General features: G+C 40.5%; 1 protein-coding gene across 1 annotated transcript in view; it reads right to left on the bottom strand.

Annotated features, from left to right (window-relative positions):
* EBF2 (EBF transcription factor 2) overlaps nt 1-22,788 on the bottom strand; it is a 323,444-nt gene that overhangs the window by 80,754 nt on the left and 219,902 nt on the right. The gene's annotated exons all lie outside the window — the stretch shown is intronic.

Genomic DNA, 22,788 nt, shown 5'->3' with positions numbered 1-22,788 from the left:
TCTTACGAATGTACTATTACTCTCTCTAGAAATCCTGGGGAGGAAGTTAAACCCCAAAGAAAGACAATATTTGCCTCTTCAAAGGTAGAATCAGCCCAAGTGGTTTTGCCAAGCTCAGGTACCAGAAAATAAGGACTGCTCCTCATTAATAGAATCAGTTAGGGTATATACATATATTCATATCTTATTTTACTCATATCTAATGTCCATTCCACATGAAGTCATACAAACTTGTGTGCAAGAAAGTCCACATTTGAACGCTCTCTCTCTCACACACACACACACGCACACACACAGAGTGAAGAAGCCCTATTGAAGCAGCAGGATTCTGGATGAAAATGAAATGTATAGACAAGTTATTAGAGAATAGGTTCCATAACAGCTATTTGCCATTGTGGCAAAAGACAGTTTCCATATATGGAGGCAGTAAACTTCTAAATACAAGTCCTAGGAAGTAGCATTGTGGAAGCCTCTATACCCTGTTCGTTGACCCACCAGGGTAACAGGCTGGAGGAGGAGGTTTACAATCTCCTTAATGAACTTACCCGACAACAAACACCCTGTGAGGTAGGTGGGGCTGAGGGAGCTCTCAGAGAACTGCTCCTGAGAGAACAGCTCTGCGAGCACTGTGGCTGACCCAAGGTCGCCCAGTAACCACATGTGGAGGAGTGGGGAATCAAACCTGGTTCTCCCAAATTAGTCCATGCACTTAACCACTACACCAAACTGGCTAAATGAAACAGGATGCTGCACTAGATGGCTCTAGCCTTACCTATCGCATCAGATTATTGGGATGTTGCATTGAAACAGGAATGGAAAATTACTCACGTTTTATTTTTTCTTGTACTGACAATTCCCATTGAAATGGGCAATAATTACCGGATGCCACTAGCTTTCTTAATGCAGGCAAAAAGATTTTTGTCCCCCCTCAAACACCCCATTTTTGCCCTATTTTCCTCTACATGTATTTGCCACCTCTGCATACCCCTCAGGTATTTGCACCATTACATTTACCTGTTCTTCACCTGAACGTATATTGTGGATTTATCTCTTTGTCATTTGTCCTGGCATAAAGGCTAAAGGACAGGAGATGTGAATGATACTCTAAGAAACATGCTTCTGTGGAGTCACATGATCCACTGACCGTATGGTAGTCACATACAGCATTGCAGCTTTATACACTGTTGAACAAAACTGGGGAGGGGGGGCAAGGATTCTTATCTGACAGGATTTCTGTTTGACCCAAGTCCAGTTGATATATACGGTGCTATAAGATTCTGCTTGTGTTTTGTGTGTGTGTGTTATAGGAAAATCCTTAACGACGTAAGTAAAAGTGTCAAAAACTCCAGACTAAATTTAAAAAGATTTACAGATTTTGAGATTTGATCAGTAATTTCTCTGTTTTCCATCAGATATATTCATAAATGCCTTTATTCTCACCCCCTACCCCCCCCCACAAAAAACAATTGAAGTATATGGATATTTTTAAATGTACCTAACCTCAGACTATTAAGATGATTCCACTTTTTAGGTTTGGTGTGTAATATAATACACCTGGAAACTGGGAAACTATTATCACAGCAAGAAACAGTATGAGACGGCAAACTGCAAGAACTCACCCATGGTACAGAATGAACAGTACATCTTTCTGTGACCTACTATTCTGTGCTACATAAGATATTTGTTTGCAGCTGCTGGAGAGTTTTGAAATATCTGAACTTGCCAAAGGAAGAAGAACAAAAGCCTCTTGAACATTGTATTTTTACAATCCAAACAAAAGACGAGACAGTGTTTATTTCTGTTCAAAATATTATCACGAGATACGGTTCTGGTCGGAATTCTGTTTTTCCCCCTCTATGCCCTGGTGTGTCCTAGTGGTACATTTAAATTGCAAGGAGGTAAAAAAATCCCACAGATTTAACTGGGACACAGAAAATTCATGACGGCTGCAGGACAAAATAAAATGCATTCATAGAAGGGAGCTGAATAGTTGCAGGGAGGCGCAAGAGTTGAAAGTCAGCTGGGAGCACAATGAGCAATTTATTTATTTATTTCCCTTGCTGAGTGCTTGTCTAAAAAAAATTCAGCTTTTGCAGTAAGTTAAAGTCCCAGGTGAGCTAGGCCTAGTTCCCTTTCTGTTACTATGACAACGAATTTTTACCGCAGTCCCAAAGTCCCTTCAGAACTCACACATTCATGCCTTGAATTAGAACTTTAAAGGAGAAAGATGTATATTTTTCTCCCAAGGTTTACCAACAAGAAAAACAAGCCTATAAAAATAAAGCAATGATTCTCCCTCCCCTTTAAAAAAAAAAAACCCTAGTGTTAAATCTCCAATATAACTGTAGTTATGCCAACTTTCAAAAACTGTGGATGCTCGTCACCACCAGACACAAAGGAAATACTTCAGCATCTGATTCATTTATGAGTATCCTTAAATGAAACACAAAAGGCTATAGAATGTAGAACACCTCAGAATGACGAGATAATAATATCATCCAAATGTTCCTTGAAAAAATTTCTTATACTCTATCTCTGCATTAACAGATTTTTTCATGGGAAAAAAAACCTCTGGTGAAGAAAATAGGGAGAACCTGTCTGTTTGGCTTTTTTTCTAGTGTGTTTCTCAACAGGATTATTAAAAGAAAACTTGCTTTATTCTTCCTTTTATTTCCTTATTAACTTTCATTTGTGCCTAGTACAAAGCATCCAAACCTTTGCATGGACAGTGCTGAAGCTTAACATTTATCGCATGCTCTTCTAGCATTTCCTCCAAGGAGTTCAAAGCAGCGTACATGGTTTTTTTCCCTCCTCTACAGTCTCTTCACAACAACTCTACAAGGTAGGTTAGGCTGAGAGACAGTGATCGCCCAAAGGTCTCCTAATGAGCTCCAGAGTGCATTTGAAGCTGGGTCAAATTACTAACCATTATAACCACACTAGCTCTCAATGTTCCTCAGTATTACAGTACACATTACCCTGTTTCCATCATTTCATTCTAGTATGTTGGCGAAGTTCAACTGCAAGAGATGAATCAAATTATTCTCGTGGCAAAAGAAACTTTATGAACATACTTAACTGGTCACACTGAAAACAGGATCATGTTGCTAAAAGTGAAAGGGTGAATATGTACAGACAAATTTGGTACTTGCCAAGTATATTTATGTCCATCCATGTTTCATACTAAGGGAGATTTGGAAATGGTCTTGCAAACAAGCCATTTGTGAGGAGTTGATCTGAAGTTTCAGAGTGTTCCAGTTCTCCAGAAGAAGGGGGTTAAATTTCAGGGTGAGGAACCATAAACAACCCCCCTCCCCAAAGGAAACATCTCCTGTTTGAAAATTTAAACCAGTCCATTTGGCCAACATATTCTTCCAATTTTGTTAGATTTCTTTTTCTGGGGGAATAGGTGATTGATAGGTAAGGACACAAATATAGATATTACACAAATAACTGTGCACTGGTTAGAAGCAGATGCTTGGAGTCTTTATAAAAATCAGAAAATGGTTTTAAGCCCCACCTCCTGTTTCAACAAGCAACATCTGTGCAAACTTTGTAAACCTAGACTTTGCCCACTGGAGCCTCCAGTTGGCAGGTGACTGTAACCTGTCAGCTACTTTCAACAACATCCATGTACCAAATCCAGCTAAAGTTAATTTTAAAAACAGACCAAATCCAGCAAAAGCTAGTTGTGTGACTAGAATGGATTTTCAATGTGTTTTAAAACATTGGTCATGTAGGCCACCCCCCGAGACTCTGCCCATGCAGCAGAGCTGTAATTGAAACTTTACCTCATTTTGTATTTAGATATTTGTATTCATCTATAAGAGCTAAATTTATATTGTCCTTCTTGATCAGGTTTCCTAGTTCACATTATTTTCATCTGTTATATCTTATGACTGGTAATGAGCAAGCTTGTCTATGATAAAGTTTATATTTATATGTATGCCCTTAGAATTAGATAGGCATATATTAAAACATATACCTAGTTAAGTATTATTGGGGGAAGGGCATATGAATTCTAACTCTGCATGGTAATTAGCCCTAAAAATAACAAAGATAGGCAGCCCATCCCATGCCAGTCTTTTTTCTTTTTCGAGCTCATTACAAGGTAGAGTTGTTTCCAAAATGGCATTGGGGAGAGGGATTAAAACTTCTCTTCTCCCTGCATGCCCTGATCCAAAATTGGGAAATCCCCCCTCCCCAAGGCTGACTCTAGAAAAGGCTAGGAGGATCCAGGTACAGATTGGCCATGTCCAATGTCCTGTCTGTTTTGACCCTAACTTTAATAGAAACCAAATTAAGATAGGTGAAATAGAGAAATAACATTCTAAATGTGAAGGAGGTGATCCCATCACACACTTACTTACTGACCTGAAATCAGAGCAGTGTATGAGTGTGCGTGTTCAATTTTACATCTTCCTTTGCCCTAACTCAAATGTCATGATAAAGTGACTGCTTTGTTTGTTTAAACCCAAGTATGACTCAGTCATGTATAAAGAAGAGGACTGGGTGAGGCATCTGATCTTTAGGTCAAAAGGGGTATGCAGGTCAAATGAGTTTTTTTTTGGGGGGGGGGGGGGGTTGGCCAAGCTCTTCCATGCCAGACATCACTTGGCTGTGAGAAAACCATTTGTAGGGGGAGAGGCTATAGGGAGGTAACCAGTGAGTGTTAGAAGGGTTCCATTTCCACACTTGCAATGTCCTGCTTTGATGACCCCTAATTCATTTTTTATGGTTTTAGAAGAAAATTGTGTCTGCAGATCTGTTTGTGCCTGAACCATGACACCCCTGGGCTAAATAAGGACCGTGAACTGTTTTATGTTGCATTATGAGAAGAAACAGATCAGCACAGTTCAAGTAAAGTCCATGACAAACTTCAGTTGCTCACAATATGCTTTTTTTAAAAAAAGATGTGGCCAAAGATGTCCTATTACTTCCCATAATTATTTGAGGTGCCCTTTCTTAAAAACACCAAGGCCCAAATGCATGGCTTTTTTTTTTTTAGCAGGAAAGCACAGGAATGCAGTTCTGGCTGGCTTGGCTTCAGGGGGTGAGGCTTAATATGTAAAAAAGTTCCTGCTAGGCTTTCTCTACAAAAAAAACCCTGTGTGAAACAATGGTGATGTCAGGGGTGTGGACTAATATCCCAGTGAGTTCCTGCTGGGCTTTTTCTACAAAAAAAAAAAGCCCTTACTAAATGTCTACATGTGATAGCTGCAAACTATTTGAGCACTGGCCCATCAAACCACTTTTTAAAAAATCACATGGAATGTTCAGCATTACAGCTTCAATGGGTCATTGCCTACACTCTGCCTTATTATGGCTTTTTTATTTGCTCAAAACCCCAGAAGAAACATTAAAGTGCCTAATTTTCTTCCTCTGGCTTTAGACTTCTTTAAACACTCACACATGAACAGGATTCTTAAAAAAAAAATCCCTTCAGTTGAACTGTGTCACTCATAACCCATGCCCCCCCTTTGAGGAGATTTTTCCAGTCAGTCTCTGACTATTGCTAAGAAGCCATATAAAAGAGTTCTGTGCATTGTTTTATATATACTCAGATATTTTACATGCTTGCATCTGGTAAAGGCATTAATATTTATTGAGGCATTACAATAAAAATGACTTTGGGGAAGAGGAAGGAAAGAGGAGGCAAAGCTTAACACTGACAAAGTATGATTTAGGGGTAACAGGAGAACTGCACAAAGGTGTTTCTTTTTTAAAACTGATTTTATATAATTAGAAAGAAATCTTCACAACTTTCTCTGGAAAAAAATTCACATGGATATATTAAAATAAACTGATTCCATTTCCTAGTTAGCTCATGGTGGTTCAAAAGAATTCTGTCAGCTATGACTCAAATTCACACAGAAAGGAGGGATGACCTAATGTTCCCTATTTCTCTTACATTTGTTTCTATTTTCCTGCCAACAGCTTTAGTTCTCTGCTTTTCATGATTAGTTTTGTAGATCTTTATTGTGTTATGTATGTTCTATGGTATTTATATACAGTTTATGCAATATTTCTACCTATACTATGAAATTTATAACGTTGATTTACTTATGCATGAATAAATTTGGAAAATGTCATGGGAGATGGAAAACAGTGTGAAAATAAAGAATCATGAGTCGGATTCACACAACAGAAATAAAATTGAAATGAGGACTTTCCTAGTTGAAACAGCAGGGATGAGAAATTCAAAATCATTCCTGGTTGCATGTTGGATTCATGACACATTTCAGTCTTCTGGATACTTCAGGGAACCGTTAGCTAATCTGAAATGCACAGCTATCACAAAGAAAGATTCCGTCCTAACAAAACCTTGAGCATACAAAGGCAGGCAAGGACAACACTATGATACAGTAAACAGGGCACAGAATTTGGATATATGAAGCCCTGAAACAGGATGTAGTCTGATGTCTGGCCTCTACCACTTCAAACTGAAGCTCACATGACCAAATGTTCCTCAATATAAAAAAGACTACCTCCATGCTTGCTGCATCATATCAAAATGTGTATTTACCCCCACCTCCTGCTTCTCACAGCAACCACCTACATATACCAGAAAGCCTACCAATAGGGTTACTAACCTCCAGGTGGGGCTTGGAGATCTCCCACAATTACTACTGATCTTCAGACTTCAGTTCCTCTGGAGAAAATAGCTACTTTGGAAGGTCATCTGTTTGGCATTATATCCCTCTGAGGTTCCTTCCTTCTTCAAACCCCTCTCTCTCCAGGGTCTACCCAAAAGTTTCCAGGAATTTCCCAACCCAGAGTTGGCAACCCCAGCTACAAACATGATATGGGAAATAAGCCTACTCCCTGTTGTTGCCTCCCTAGCAACTGGCATTTATAGGTATACTTTCTTTGAACATAGAGGTCCCACTGAGACATCATAGTTAACATTCATTGACAAATCCATCATTTTGTTTAATTCCCTTTAAAGCTATCTAAGCTTCATTCTGTGATGCTGGTCCATAAAAATTGTGTATTGAGTGACTATACTTTCTTTTCACGGTCCTATATGCAGTTTCAGTGACTCCCCCCAAGTAGCATGAAAACTATAACGTCCAGCAGAAGGATTCCAGCCTGGCCTTCTCTATGACTCACAAGTTTTCTTCATGTGCAGACTTAAAAAAAAAATACAGAAGAGCATTTTATTATATGAGCCTCCACCTGCAATCTGAAATGGTATAGACCAGATACAGGTTTATCATCTGTATTCTAGGCCCTAGATCAGTTTGAGGTATGGAACTTGCTGTTTGTTTCTACACCAAGTGCACTTTCCCTCTCAGAACTTCTTCTTACATATCACCTGATCTGTTGAGAACTGACTTGGTTTGTTCTTTTCCTGATGTACTGAGAACTGACTTGGTTTACACTCTTCCACAAGTGGATCATGATTTTATTTATTTAATTTATACTCTGCTTTTTCTCCTTTGTGGGGATCCAAAGCATCACATCACACCCACTCACACCCTTATCCTCTCATCAACAACTCTGGGAGATAGGTTAGACAAAGAAATGGTGACCAGCCCAAGGCCACCCAATGAGCTTCCATGACAGAGCATGGATTTGAACCCAGTTATCTAAAGTCCTAGCCTAACACTTTAACCATGACTTCATGCCAGCTCTCTAACATTTCTAGAACTAGCTGGCACTGCTAGGAGTGTTTTCCTATTCTGTATAGGGTAACAACTTCAACATGGTGCCTATAGATTCCACGTTGTCTGCTAGTGTGTTTCCAAGTGTCTGCTTTCTTCTTCCTTAAAGCAAAAGCCAATCCTGGCTATCTTCCTCTTCATTAGAACAGGAGGTACTTCAGAAAACCACAGAGAGAATCACCTTTATGTCTGCAATAAGCACTCATTTGGGAGCAGTAACCTCCATAATAGGAGGATGCTTTGCTTGGAATTTCCCAGCATTCTTTGACTGCTATTGTGGCAGATTTGCTATAGTTGGCTGTGTCCTGCATGACAGCCATTTTGTGATGGTACCTCCTACGTATTCTCAAAAATCCAAAAGGGGCCAGAGTCTCAAGAAGATTGACAAATTGCGGCTAGGTCATGACATTTGTTTAACAAACTCTAGACAGCTAGATCAGTTAGGTAAGAATCCAAACAAATGTTTCCCTGTTTCAGTAATCTTTTGGCACTCCGAAAAACTTACGCTCATTTATTTAAATTGCCCTTAGTTGTCTTCACTCACAATTGCCGTCATCATTGGGCCAGATCTGATTAGGTGCAATTTTATTTACAGATGTCATCACTGTGACATCTTTCCACTCACTACATGATCCTTGATTGGAGGATGACTCATGTGACTATGTCAAGAAGGAAATCTAATAAGCAGCCACTGAAGAATGGCTCCAGAGAAAGAAGATGCCAAAGTCGATTTTAAGTAAGTGAATAACTGCACATTCAAACAGGGACAAAATGTTTAGCCTATTCAAATTACTAATTTCAGCCTGCAAAAAGCCTAGCAAATACCGTGTTTACTAGAACAAAGAGTGCTTCCTTCCAGGTGTGCCATGAAGAGTATGTTATCTTATATAAGTTATAGGTATGAACAACAATTTAAAAAGAAAATTCCTTGTGTGTATAGTGCCATCAAGTCACTTGACTTACAGCAACCCTGTAAATTAATGCCCTCCAAAAAGTCCTGTCATTAACAGCCCTGCTCAGGTCTTGCAAACTGATGATCATCGCTTCCTTGACTACGTGCAGGGCTTTTGGGGTAGAAAAGGCCCAGCAGGAACTCATTTGCATATTAGGTCACACCCCCTGACACCAAGCCAGTCAGAACTGTGCTCCTGTGCGTTCCTGCTAAAAAAAAAAGCCCTGACTAAGTAAATCCATTTAACGTTGGATCTTCCTCCTGTCCTGCTAGCTTCAACTTTTCCTACCATTAATGTGACTCTTTGTCTTCTCATAATGTGACCAGAGTACAATAGCCTCAATTTAGTCATTTTACCTTCTAGGCGGAGCTCAGGCTTGATTTGTTCTAGAACCCACTGATTTGTCTTTTTAAGGTGATATCATCTTCTTTCCATGTAACTATGGGTAGTATTTTATTTACTAGATTTTACCTTGCCTTTTCTCAGCAGCATACACAACTTTCCCTTTTAATCTCTTGCCAAACCTGTAAAGTAGACTAAGCTAAACAACTGGCACAAAATTTCCCAGTGAGCTTTACAGAGGAGCAGGAATTTGCCCATGTCCTGACTTAGTCCAACAATCTAACCACTAATCCACCCTAGTTCCATCAGGTGAACCCTTGCCTTAGTAAATATAATCCCCGACAAATCTTTCTGTACCTCATCTTTTAATCCTGTCAAAGGGGGAAGTGCTTAGAACAGGTTATGGTACAATGTCAGAAGGCATTTGGTACTGCAACGGGAAGGCTTGGTAGAGTGACCGACACTTCACATTTGTTGTGTGCACACTGTTCACCTTTGACTGCCCCCATACTCTGATTTGCAGACAAAATCCCACCCTCCCAAAGGAAACTGCCTCCGTTTTTTGCAGAATGAGAGCATCTGACAGAAAATCCTCTCTTGCTACCTGGAGAGGAGCTACAGAATGACATTCTGTCTTATTTCATAGTCTACCAAAACAGTTAATAAGAAATCACCAAAGTATTTACAAGGGGGGGGGCACAATATGACTCACTTCATTTCTGTATAACAATATCAACTGCCCTGGCAACAACATCTGAAGGCTTGCCCTGAGGACAGCCTAGCTTCCACCACCATCACCAGTCTGAGGACAGAAACTTTGAGTCAAACATGTCACTACTGACACTGTAGCCTCTTGAGATCAGCAACCATACAGCCTTCCTCAATGTCATAATGACAAAGAAGAAAGGTGTGTGTATGTGGCGGGGGTGGTGGAATGAATGCTTTGGTGTGAAGTTCCCTTTTCTTTAGGCATAACAGAATCTAATTTTCCCCCACCCATAAAAGAAGGGCGTTTCAAATTCGGCAACTGTATTTATTTTTTCAGGATAAAAGTGATGTCTTTCTAACCTATTCTTTCTCCTGTTGCCATCAGCATGTATTATCAGGGATGCAGTCACAAGGTTAGCAAAGCTATTTTTCAGCTGCCGCAGTCCATACCCTCTAATGCTTGACGAAGGAAAATAGGTTACCCTTGGTGTTCCATTAGGCAAGCAAGCTGCTAGTACAGCCCGCAGCAAGTAAGTAAAGCTCCTTTCATGGAGGGTTCCAACCATCGTTTGTCTGACAGGCTAGCCCTGGCTGGAGTAGAATAAAAACTTTACAGGCATCTTTGGTGCATGGTATTTTGTAAGCATCACCTGATTGTGTATGCTTGGTTCTATCCCATTCTTCCATCCCCAAACAGGATTTCTACGATGGCTTACCATCTAAGTTAAAAACAAAAGCGGAAGCCAGGCATCATAATATGCTAAGGATAGTCACATTCCCACAGCTTTGCCCCATTTATGGTTTGGTTTGTCTCAACTCCTGGGTATTTTAGCCAAAGATCTTCCCACTGAAATTCCGAAAGTGAAGCCAGTGGAATTCCTAGAACTTTAAAAGGTCATGGAAGTGCATTTTGACCAGGTCTCTAAATTGCAGGATTGTGCTAGAGAGTTCCTGCTATGACACTAGAACAACATTTCCCAAGTGATAGTTAATCTCTGTGGGTGTGGGCAAAGAAACAACTTCACAGACTTGGTTTGGCAGTTCAGTGGAAATCCTGTGCAATCAACCTTGTGGAAAGGGGGACCCCCAATCTGAACACAAAATCTAACTGCAATTGACAAAATATATCAAAAGTAAGCCACATAAAATCAGTCACCAGCCAGAATCCGGAAAAATACAGAGAAGGTTTCAGGTCTACATAGGAGAAGCCAGTCCTTGAAATATTCTGATGAAGATACCTATTTTTCTCGAAAGCTTATGCTACAATAGAATTCGTTAGTCTTAAAGATACTAGTGGACTCTTTAGTATTTTGCAGCAACAGACTAATATGGCTAACTCCTCTGGATCTATGAAATATTCTGGTTGCTTACATCTATTTTAGTCCAATAATTGCATGATTTTTAGTTAATGAGTAATTCTATACATACTTGTAGTCCTGACCTGGGTGTCCTAGGCCAGCCTGATCATATCAGATCTTGGAAGAGAAGCAAAGTCAGCCTTGGTTAGCACTTGGATGGAAGACTACCAGGGTGTTATGCAGAGGCAGATCACTGGTAAATCACCTCTATTAATCTCTGAAAGCCTTATAGCAGGGGTGGCCAACGGTAGCTCTCCAGATGTTTTTTGCCGACAACTCCCATCAGCCCCAGCTATAGGCCATGCTGGCTGGGGCTGATGGGAGTTGTAGGCAAAAAACATCTGGAGAGCTACTGTTGGCCACCCCTGCCTTATAGGGTCATCTAAAGTCAGTTGCAACTTGACAGTACTTTCCACCACCATATGTACCTGCATTAATACAAGGGCTTGGATTAGAATTAGGGTTTTGAGATCAGCTGATCAGTATTGGCTGGTAGTTCCTGGCCCCGACCTGGTGGAATGAGCTCCCCATTGAGGTTAGGGCCCTGCGGGATCTGTTGCAGTTCCATGGGGCCTGTAAGATGGAGCTCTTCCACCAGGCTTTCAGTTGAAGAAGATATTGAAGATATTGGATTTATATCCTGCCCTATACTCTGAATCTCAGAGCGGTCACAATCTCCTTTACCTCCCCACCCCCCACAACAGACACCCTGTAAGGTAGGTGCGGCTGAGAGAACTCTTATAGCAGCTGCCCTTTCAAGGACAGCTCCTACGAGAGCTAAGGCCATTTCAGCAGGTGCAAGTTGTTAGCCTCTGTGGTTTATGGTTTATGGGCCACCGCCCAAATTTGAAAGAGGGGATCGTTAACCAAGACTCTGGGGAAAATACCCTTAGATAAATGAGCATATCAGACTCAAAGTCTTTAGATGCGTGACAATTTATTTTAAGTATTGCTAATACATAGTTCAAAAATCAGAATTTAATTACAGTCCACAGATTTTCATGAGAAATTACAATGAATACATGGTCTTGCTGTATTGTAACTTTCTGTTACAATATTAGGAGTGGGGAATCAAACCCAATTCTTCCAGGTAAGGGTCTGCACACTTAACCACTACATCAAACTGGCTCTCAGTTTGGTGTAGTGGTTGAGGAAACCAACATCTAATAATATCAGCCCCTCCTGTTTTGAACCAGCTTGGACCTACTTAAGTTGATCATTCTGTCAGGACCAGATCTACATGTTTTTTGAGGGAGGGCAAAATTAAAAAATGGCACCCCTTATGGGCCATTCTATCTTATGGTCCCATAGAATACAATGGACTCCATGCCCAATTTGGCGCCCCATCTGTTGGTGCCTGGGGCAAGCACCCCCCCTCTGCCCCCCTAGATTTGGCCCTGCATTTTGTTTAAATTCTTACAAATTTAAAATTAGATTATGGAAATTTATTGAGCAGATCTAGGGAATATTATTGCCATCTTCCTAATCTGATTGATGTAAATTGTTGTTGATTTTATGAATTTTAATGTTGTAATTTAATGATAATTTGTGTTATATTTTTGTAACCCGCCCTGAGCATGCATTTGTGAGATGAGCGGGATGGATGAATAAAGAAATGCAACGGTTCTGAAGAAAAAAGTCTAATTTAACATCTTAGAAGAAACTTTAGAAGACAGCCATTGGTCATGTAAATATTAAACATTTTTTTAAATCTGCTGCCCAATTAATTGGGCACCCCTTGTTAGCCAATTAAAATATTTGTTTTTGATTAATTCAGCTATGTCTTATTAAACATTACAGCCCTGTATTTTATTTGCACATCACTGTTCCTTCAAAAAGCTCAGACCAGGGGGCATGGCTTCAATAGCTGGCCGACCAGAAGCCATTATCTGCTGCTCCTTGACCTCTCACTCTTAAATTAATTCTAATTCACTATTCTAAAACAAATTAGACTTGAAATATGCTGCCAGGGGGAGCTCCCTTGTTAACAGAGTTGTTTGCCTCAGCTGAAGTAGCTAGCACCTCCTTGGATTCTTCAGGCCATGGAGATACAAACACTGCTGACTCTCTTCTAATGACATTTATTATAGACGTTTTGGGGAATCAACATCAAGAGTTAAGACAAGATATGATAGCTATGATAACCCACTTAGCTCAAGGTCTGGACGAACTGAAGACTCAACACCAGCAAACAGTTCAAAAAGCAGAAGCCATAAAGATTATTGCCACCCTGGAAAAAATGCTCGGAACTACCTCTCAAGATGGCTGGTCTAGAGAAAGAATTATGATGCTGGAGTCTCATATAAGGGATAAAAACTTGAAATTCTGAATTTTTTCACCAAATGCTGAAGCAACAACTGATCTTTCTATTTTATGGCATCTTGGTTGGCCACTTCACTAAAACTAGAGGAGGGGGTGTTTTCTCTCATCCTGAGAGCTTATCACATTGGTAAAACAACAAACACTTCCAAGGTTGCCTTTTCTAGCAGACATATAGTGGTGGAGTTTACTGATTATTGGACTAGGAGGAAAAATCTAATGAAAGCTTGTCAGCAGAATGGCTTGGATTTTCAAGGAAGCAAAATACTTATATTCCCGGACCTCCCTGCAAAAATGCTCAAGATTTGAAGAGACTTAAAACCCATCATATTTAAATTGCAGGCTGCTGGTATAAAATACCCCTGGTTGTGGTCTGGCAAAATGTTTGTGGATTAACCACAAGTTCCATATACTGCATATGACCGTGCTTCTGGATCAGCTTTATTAACTGCACTGGGCTTGCCTTCTTTAGAGCAAGCGGAGACTAGAGCTGTAAAAAGGAAGGTTCAATCACCACTGACTCCAGTCAAAAGCAAAAAACTTCACGCTTCTGAAGAAGCGGAAATAAAATTAGATGTACTGTAAATTTTGAAGACATCCTATTGTAAATAGTAAGTTGTATACCTATGAAATGTATAGCTTAAAGCAGGGGTGGCCAACGGTAGCTCTCCAGATGTTTTTGCCTACAACTCCCATCAGCCCCAGCCAGCATGGCCAATGGCTGGGGCTGATGGGAGTTGTAGGCAAAAAAAATCTGGAGAGCTACCGTTGGCCACCCCTGGCTTAAAGAATTGGGAGGTGTGGGCTGCAGACAGGTATGTGCTCCCATATTGTAGGTCCACGGGTAGAGTAGAAGTTCTCCCAAATTGTAGGTCCACAGGTAGAGCAGATCTCCCCAGCCCAGAGATCCAGGCTACCCATAGACCTACTCAGTTTTCTAAGTTTCTAATGTATATTTTATCTGTTAGTTAACTGTATGTATTATCAGATCAAAACAGAGGATTTCAAGAATTTAAGAACTTGAGAAACGAACAATTGTTGTTTGTTTTAAAGCATAATTAATTATCGTTTTGAGAAGTAAAAGAAAAAAAAAAGAATTCAGTTTAAATATAGGACCATATATAATGTGATGATTTTGAAGACTAGAACAGTTAACAGTACTCATCAAAAGTAAAGAGATATAAGTTATTTAGATACTCTTTGAGGGGGTGTGCATCATGATGTGACGTCACCCCAGAGTTGGAAATGACTGGTGCTTGCACAGGGAACTACCTTTACCTTTAATAATTTAAGTATTATTTGAAGAGATAGATAGATAGATAGATAGATAGATAGATAGATAGATAGATAGATAGATAGATAGATAGATAGATAGATGATAGATAGATAGATGATAGATAGAGAAGTGTGTGTGTGTGTGTATATATATATATATATATATATATATATAACGTAGACTGTTCCTTTTACATATGATAATTTAATCAGTTGTATGCAGTTCTTCAATAAAACTCAAAGCATTTTTTTTAAAGCTCAGACCTATCTTCTAGACTTGCAACAACTGTGTGAGGCAGATAAAGACTTTCCCCACACAATCTAGCAAGGTTCATTGTTGAACCTGGCTTTCTGATATCCATTCAAGCATCTAACCACACATTTTACAGTAAGCTGAGTCAAATAAATCCAATTTATTTAGGAAAAGCTCCAATACTTGCCAAGATTAACTGTTATCCGGGCGTTTTGGAGGTTCAGTTCAAACATCTAACAACCTAGCAGAGTTAATTACTCTGATTTCCTGTACATGTATTTAATTGATATTATGTCATTCAAGAATGTATTCCCATTGTCCCCACAAACCTTCCCCTCCAGAAGAGCTGGTCCCAACTACAAGGACTCTGGAGCTAATGCCATTTTGTAAATCTTTGCCTACTGTGTATTCATATGAAATTGTGATAATATTGCTATTCCCAACCTTGAGGAAGTTTTCCATGAAAAAAGTCATGTAAATAGTCAACTGCTTGTAGTTGGGACTAGCTCTTCTGGATCCTTTGGGATCACTGGACTCATTATTTCAGCCATCTGAATTAACACAGTGGACTTGAAAAGACTTTGTGACCCTTGGAGAGGCTTATGCCATTATCTTGTTAAATATCTTTTATAGTATATTTGTGTACACTCACTGAGGGACTTGATACTTCTATCGTCTATATTTAGTAATTGATATTATCACTCAGATTTGTTGTGGGTTTTTTTTTAGTGTTTATAATAATTTGGGGTTATGATACCATTTGGTATTTCCCTGCACAGGCCTGGGGATTGGCAAGCCTACCTGCTTACATTCCATATCATAATAATATTAGGAATTTTCAGAATGGGTGGCTGAATATCCAGAGGTAGAAGCAGCACTTGGATTTGATGGTTTATTTATTTGTCTTATTCACAGCACACCTTTCCCCCCTGTGGGAACCCCAAGCAGCTTACATTGTTCTCCTCTCCTCTATTTTATCCTCACAACAGCTGTGTGAGGTAGGTTAGGCTGTCTGTGTATGATTGGCCCTGCAAGTTTCTATTACAATGTAGGTCTCTGAACATCGGTTTCCCTGATCCCAGTCCAACACATGTTAAATGCCCCTATCAACCATCAGCTCTCTTAGTAAATAACTGCCATCTGCATTCCAGTACTCATAGCTGACATCCTGCCCTTTAGCCCCTCAAGACTCTGGTCTGGAACCTTTCATTGCCAGAAACTTCAGGATCTGAAATGGAAGATCTGAAGCTGAAACCTTGCCTGACTTACTTTGTACAATGTATGCTTAGACATCAGATTTCTTGGCATGGGGGCAAAGTGATTGCAGGAAATACATATGTGAAATGAGACTTCAAGATCATCATTAAGGTTTTAAAGCCTTCCTCTTAGATATATATAAGATTAAATTGCAAAAAAAGTTTATTTTAAGACCATATGCCAGGGGTTTTTTTTAGCAGGAACACACAGGAACGCAGTTCCAGCTGACCTGGCATCAGGGGTATGGCCTAATATGCAAATGAGTTTCTGCTGGGCCTTTTCTACAAAAAAGTCCTGGAAGAAACAATGGTGATAGGAGTCTGATCTGATAAGCAATTATCTCTTCTTCTTCTTCTTTTTTCTTTCTTTCTTTTCTTTCTTTTTTTGAATTCTTGTCTAGTTTTCTAACCTGTGTATCTAAACCAAGTGCTGCTGGTTACATCCAGTTACTTGTTTGCTCCATAAGATAGTTATTTGCCACTCTAACACTCACTCGGAACAAAGGATCTCCAAGGAAAACCAGCTTGTTTTTGCACTCCGATGAAAATCTGACACCATTAATAAAAAATAATAATTGAACTCTATGGGCTTGGATTGAAAATGAAACACTGCACTAACAGCATGCTTGTAATTGCAGTTGTTCTTCCAAAAAGTCTTTGGAGAGCTCTTTGCAATATGAGCAGTTTCCCTTTCTCCTTGGGGGCTTTCCCTTTCTTTTCTTCCCTAACACCACCCCTCAAAAAAAAACAACTTTGAAAGACAATCTATTACTACTCTCTGACTGAAATACAGCCAAGCTTTTCATCATAATTTCACAGTGGTAAATGGAGAATGGTTTACACATACAACAAAAGAAGGTGAGAATGAAGTGGTAGAACCCTAAGTAGGGTTGTCATCTCTGGGTTGGGAAATATCTGGAGATTTTGGGGGTGGAGCCTGAGAGGGTGGGGTTTGGGGAGGGGAGGGACCTCAGCATGATAAAATTCCATGGAGTCCACTCTTCAAAGCAGCCATTTTCTCTAGGGGAACTGATCTTGGATTACCTGGAGATCAATTGTAATAGTGGGTGATCTCCAGGCACCACATAGAGGTTGATAACCCTATTGCCAAATCTAGGTTGGAAAATTCCAGAAGATTTGAGGGTGGAAGCTAGGGAAGATGGGGTTTTGAGGAGGGGAGGGACCTCAGTAGGAAATAATGCCATACAGTCTGTCCGCCAAAGCAGCCATTTTTCCCTCTGAGAACATCAGAGCAGTCTGGAGATCAGTTGTAACACTGGGAGATCTCCAGGCCCCTCTTGGATGCTGCCAACGATAGCCCTAAAATGGGGCAATGAACAATACCACATTTTAAACTAATCCCCTGTGCAGGTGCTGCACACACACACACACACAAGAACTGGCTACATTTGCAGTCCAACTCCCTATTTTCAACATAATTACTTGAAAAGAATCCAGTAAAATCCATGGAAAACTGAAGAAAGACCTCACTCTGAAACCACTGAGAACCACTACTAAACAGAATACCAAGTTCAATAAAAGTTATATTTTTTCTTGTTTAAAAAGTAACATTTTTTCTCACACAGTACACAGCTGCACCCTCCTTCAACAAATGGGAACCGCCCCAGATGGATCCAAATAATTATGGAGGCTTCTGAAACAATCTCCAATTTGTGGTAGAAGGACTGCCTTCTAACCAAATGGGAAGCTGCATCTTTGGCTACTTTGCTTTTTGGATAAACTATCCCTGCTTTCCAGCATGTTCAAAAGCTTCTATACCCAGGGCAGCATCATACACAGAACCCCATGTGCATCAACTCTTTGCACACTAGAGATGCAAACTGTCCTGCACTCTGCAGTCAGGCTCAGTCAGGTTCCCCTCAAAGTGGTACCAGACCCGTGGCTCTGGGGCTGGCCAGGTTGGGATCTGGGACATAAGGTCTGTATCAGGCAGACTGGTTTCTCCAGCGAGGCTGGCTGGTCATTCTGGTGCTCTTCAGCCACCAATTGTGGCTCCTCAGGCTCATCCCTTAAAGTCTCTAAATCATAGGCACTGAGGTGGGCAGAGGTGGTCATGAAATGGCTGTCAAGCCAATTGCATGACATCACCTCTGGGGGCAAAAACCTATGTAACATCAGTCAACTCCAGGAACAGTTAAAACTCTATGGTTAAACCACAGAGTTTCCAGTGATTTCTAGAAAGCTGTTTCAGAGGGTGCATTTCAGTATTCTCTGACAAAGGGAGCTTGAACTCTTGAAAGCTTATACCCCCAAAAGCTTGTTGATCTCTAAAGCTGCTACTGGACTCATAGAGATGTGTGAAGTCACTTTCATTTTTTTCCTGGAAATGATGCAACACTGTAACTAATGCCCCGCCCATGTCCCCCGCTCATCCAGTATCCTATTGGTTGCTGCTGCTCTGAAAGAAGCTTTGTGACTGTAATCAGCCTTTGTGCAATCATCTGTGGAAATCAGTAAAAGCTGCCATGACAGAGGGAGTACTAACAATCAGCTCTATAGTCAAGATTCATGTTGGGTCCAAACTAAACATCATATAACTGCAATGACAGACTTGCAATCAGATGGCACTTGAGAGTTTCCCATAAGAACCCCTTTCCAAAGCACCCAGAGCCCCAGTTTGGATCGGGTCCATGGCTTGGTGGGATGAATGTTTCAACCTTCTATCCTGTGCCATTTTTCTGACCTGAAATGGCACCTTGGTCATTATTTGTTCCATTGAGAGGCTACATGTGCAGCCCCTTGAAGAAGGCTTGCACCCAGGAATGCTTAAGAAATTAGTGGTCTGTTCTCAGATCACTAATACATACAGAAGCTGTTCAGTCAATACACTTACAAAAGAAGAAAAAAACAAAAACCCTACTTGGGCTGCTGTTTAAATGATACAATAAATACACATCTTGTTACCAGTGTTCCCTCTAAGCTGAGTTAGTGTGAGCTAGCTCACAGATTTTTAGCCTCCAGCTCACACATTTTTATCTTAGTTCAGGAAGGATGACCCAGAGCACAAAAATTGATGCAGCTCACAACTTTAATGGCAGTAGCTTGCAACTTTAATACCAGTAGCTCAGAAAATAGAATTTTTGCTCACAAGACTTTGCAGCTTAGAGGGAACATTGCTTGTTACAAGATTATATACTAGTAGAAAGGAGCTCAGAGGCACCCCCAATTTCATAATATTGTAAACCACAAGGAAGGAAGGAAGGAAGGAAGGAAGGAAGGAAGGAAGGAAGGAAGGAAGGAAGGAAGGAAGGAAGGAAGGAAGGAAGGAAGGAAGGAAGGAAGGAAGGAAGGAAGGAAATATTTTAAATAAAATCTCCCCGTGCCTGATTTCAGAAGATGGGAGACAAGGACTGAAGGAAAAAAATGTAGCCATTGAACATACTATGAGGTTTTTTCCCCCCGTGTCCATTTTTTTAAAACTGTCGAATTCAGTGTTAAAGACACAAGATCCAATCCTTCTTCATTAGTCTTTTTAAAAGACATGAAATTGTTGCATTACCTTTTTCTTTTTCTTTCTCCTACATAAGATCCTGGAAATGGTTGGAAGGCAAGTGCTACTGCAACTTCACTGAAGCTTCGGCCGGCCTGGGTAGGCCTGCCAGCTCTGCGTTGGGAAATACCTGGAGATTTTGGAGGTGGAGTCTGAGGAAGGTAGGGTTTGGGGAGGAGAAGGAGTTCAGTGGGGTATAATGCCATACAATCTATCTTCCAAAGTACCCATTTTCTCCAGGTGAACTGATCTCTGTTGCCTGGCAACCAGTTGCAGTAGTGGAAGATATCCAGTCACCACCTGGAGGTTGGCAACCCTAGGCCTGGGTCACATCAGTGCTTCTGGGATTCTCAGACATCCTAGCTTGAGCCCATGAAGGAAAAAAGTAAGGTTTAATGCTGTTGTACAAATAATTTCTTCTCATGCATGGACAGTGATATTTTTCTTGATGCTCCAACAAAGAAAAGGTCTTGTTTTTAATTTGCCCATTAGCTGCTTCTCATTTGGCCTTGAACACTGAACTATCAGAATGAAACCTGGTATGTAACTCTACAGTAAGCCTACCTATGAAAAACAGATCTGTTCCTCCATCCGCTTTCAAGTTCAGAAAGTAAAAGAAACACATACATACTCTCAAAAGTTTGCAGGTGAAACTGGGAACACTTTGGTTTTATTTTTAATATTTCCATACTCTCAAAAATGGTTCCTTGCTCTCTCTCTCTCTCTCACACACACACACACACACACAGAACACAAATTCTGGCTGGGAAATTCCTGGAGATTTGGGGATGGAGGCTGGGGCTGAGGTCTGAGGAAGTGAGGAACCTCAGTGGCATATAATACCAGAGTCCACCCTCTTGAGATATAAAGGTAAATTAAACAAACAAGGCTGTGAGGTAACACAAAACGAAGGGAAGGGTTGTCAGCTGTGGGGTGGGAAGTACCTGGAGATTTGGGGGTGGAGCCTGGGGAGGGTGGGGTTTGAGGAAAGGAGGGACTTTAGCATGATATAGTGTCATAGAATCCATCCCCCAAAGTGGCTGTTTTTGCCAGGGGAACTGACCGTGGTCATCTGGTGATCAATTGCTGCAGCAGGAGATCTCCAGGTACCACCTGGAGGTTGGGAACCCAAAAATGATACACCAGAGCAGATACTACAAAAAGGGAACATTTGGAGGGAACACTGTACTATGATATCTATCTTGAGCATTGAGAGGTCACAAGGCCTTTCAGGACAAATATTTATAACACAAGTCCCCATTTGAAGTTCAAGCTACAGTTTGGCTACTCTGCCCTTTTCTTAGGTGATGAAGAAAGATGCAAAAAAATAAAAAATAAAACATTGCAAGGTGGTATTTGAAGCCTCTGGAACACTGCAATTTCTCAGCATCTATAAATGTCTTCATTGCAGCAAGAAGACCATTGGGAGAATCATCAAAGACTGCCTCCCCCCCACCCCAATGCTGCCAACTGCTTTGAAAATGACAAAACGTTCAACCTCAGCTGAGCCAGATAACTCCTTTACCTTTACAGCAAATTCCCCCTTCTCCTCCATATCTTTATGGAAGGCTGAACATTGAGCACCAATTATGCCAATACCTCCCCCCCCCTTTTTTTGCCATTGACTGGTCCACTGGTTTTTACTACGGCTGCCAGATGGTAGAGACCAACCCGTTAAAAACTCTCGACTCTGCTATTTAATTCTGAACTTGGTAATAAGTTCTCTGCAACTCCTAGAGAGGCAGCAGCATGTACATTCAGAGACAGAATCAAGGTTAGGAACCTATTTTACACCTGCCAGAGCAGATAACACTCAGAGAAGGGCTTTTGCTCCTACACTAGTCTGGAGCACTACTAGTCCCTAAACTGCAGTTATAGAGAATGAAATCTGCATTAATTTGCTAAGGGAGTCAATTTACGATCAAGCTTCTTAGGTCCACATATACCCCACTTCTTCATCTCAAAAAGTCTGTTCACTGGGTGGTTTTTACACCTATTGCACTTGTGGGTCTTAGTAACCAATGACCTTGAGTTTGAACATTGATGTTGCATTAGAGTCCGGTGACAGATTTATAGAGTGGCAGATACTGGCTCTCCTTTCCCTAAGACAGGACAGCATCCAATGTTTGCTAGCATCATTAAACTAAAACTGACTTTTCACCTGCTCCCATACCATATGCAGCTGCAAATTTTTAAATTAAAACTATGAAGCCATGCATAAATTTACATATATTACAGACTAGCCTCTCCATTTAACATGCAAATGTACTCCAATGTTTCAGAACACCTTCTGTCGCTAATTAATTTGCTGAATTATAATTAGACTAATCCTGCATAATTAATAAGCACAGATTTTTTTTTAATTTGTAAGCATCTTGATGAGATCATTCACTTCCTTCTATAAACTGCTAAGTAAGTGTTAAAAAAAGAATCCTGGAAAGAACATATGTGAAAAGGTATGTTTGATGCTATACACAAATTCAAACAAGCGGGCAAAATAGAAGAAAGTCAAGATCCATTTAGCAATAACACTTCAGGAATTTTGAGACCACCAGTAAATTATTTTCAGGGGCACAGAGAAAACACCCTCTTCTTCACCAACAAGTTCCTCCTTTGTACACTCAAACCACTGGATTTTCCTAGAGCGTGCATTCAAGAGTGGAGGGGATTACAAGCATTAAGGAGCGATATGATATTAACACGCCCTTCCGCATCAAACAATTGCCCCGTACATGATAAGCTCTTTTGATGGCATTTGGAACTGTTTTCCTTGCCGCTGCCAAAAACAACAGAGATCGTTCTAGTGGAACAATTAAGTGCCATTTGTATTGGATGTATTTGGTAATAATTAGAATGAAGGGGATCACTTGAATGCTGGAGAGCTCAGATCTGAACAAAAAGTGTGCCAATGAGTACAGATTCTCTTTTTTAAAAGCTGTCATTTGAAAGACGAATGGCAAGCACATCGCTTAGTCCAAGCTTAGAGCCCGAGCTGCAATTTCATTAAATGAAGGAGCAAAGGGAGTTCTGAAGACAAAATACTGCCTCCAAGAAGAACAGAGCTTTGGGGTATATTTAATAAAGAGTCACACAACCTAGAAGGGTTCCTCTTAAACTGTGGCTGCTCAAGGGACACTCCCTCTCAT

This window comes from Heteronotia binoei, chromosome 12, assembly GCF_032191835.1.
Source record: "Heteronotia binoei isolate CCM8104 ecotype False Entrance Well chromosome 12, APGP_CSIRO_Hbin_v1, whole genome shotgun sequence".
In the NCBI taxonomy this organism is placed as follows: domain Eukaryota; kingdom Metazoa; phylum Chordata; class Lepidosauria; order Squamata; family Gekkonidae; genus Heteronotia; species Heteronotia binoei.
This window is presented reverse-complemented; position numbering and strand designations above follow the sequence as displayed.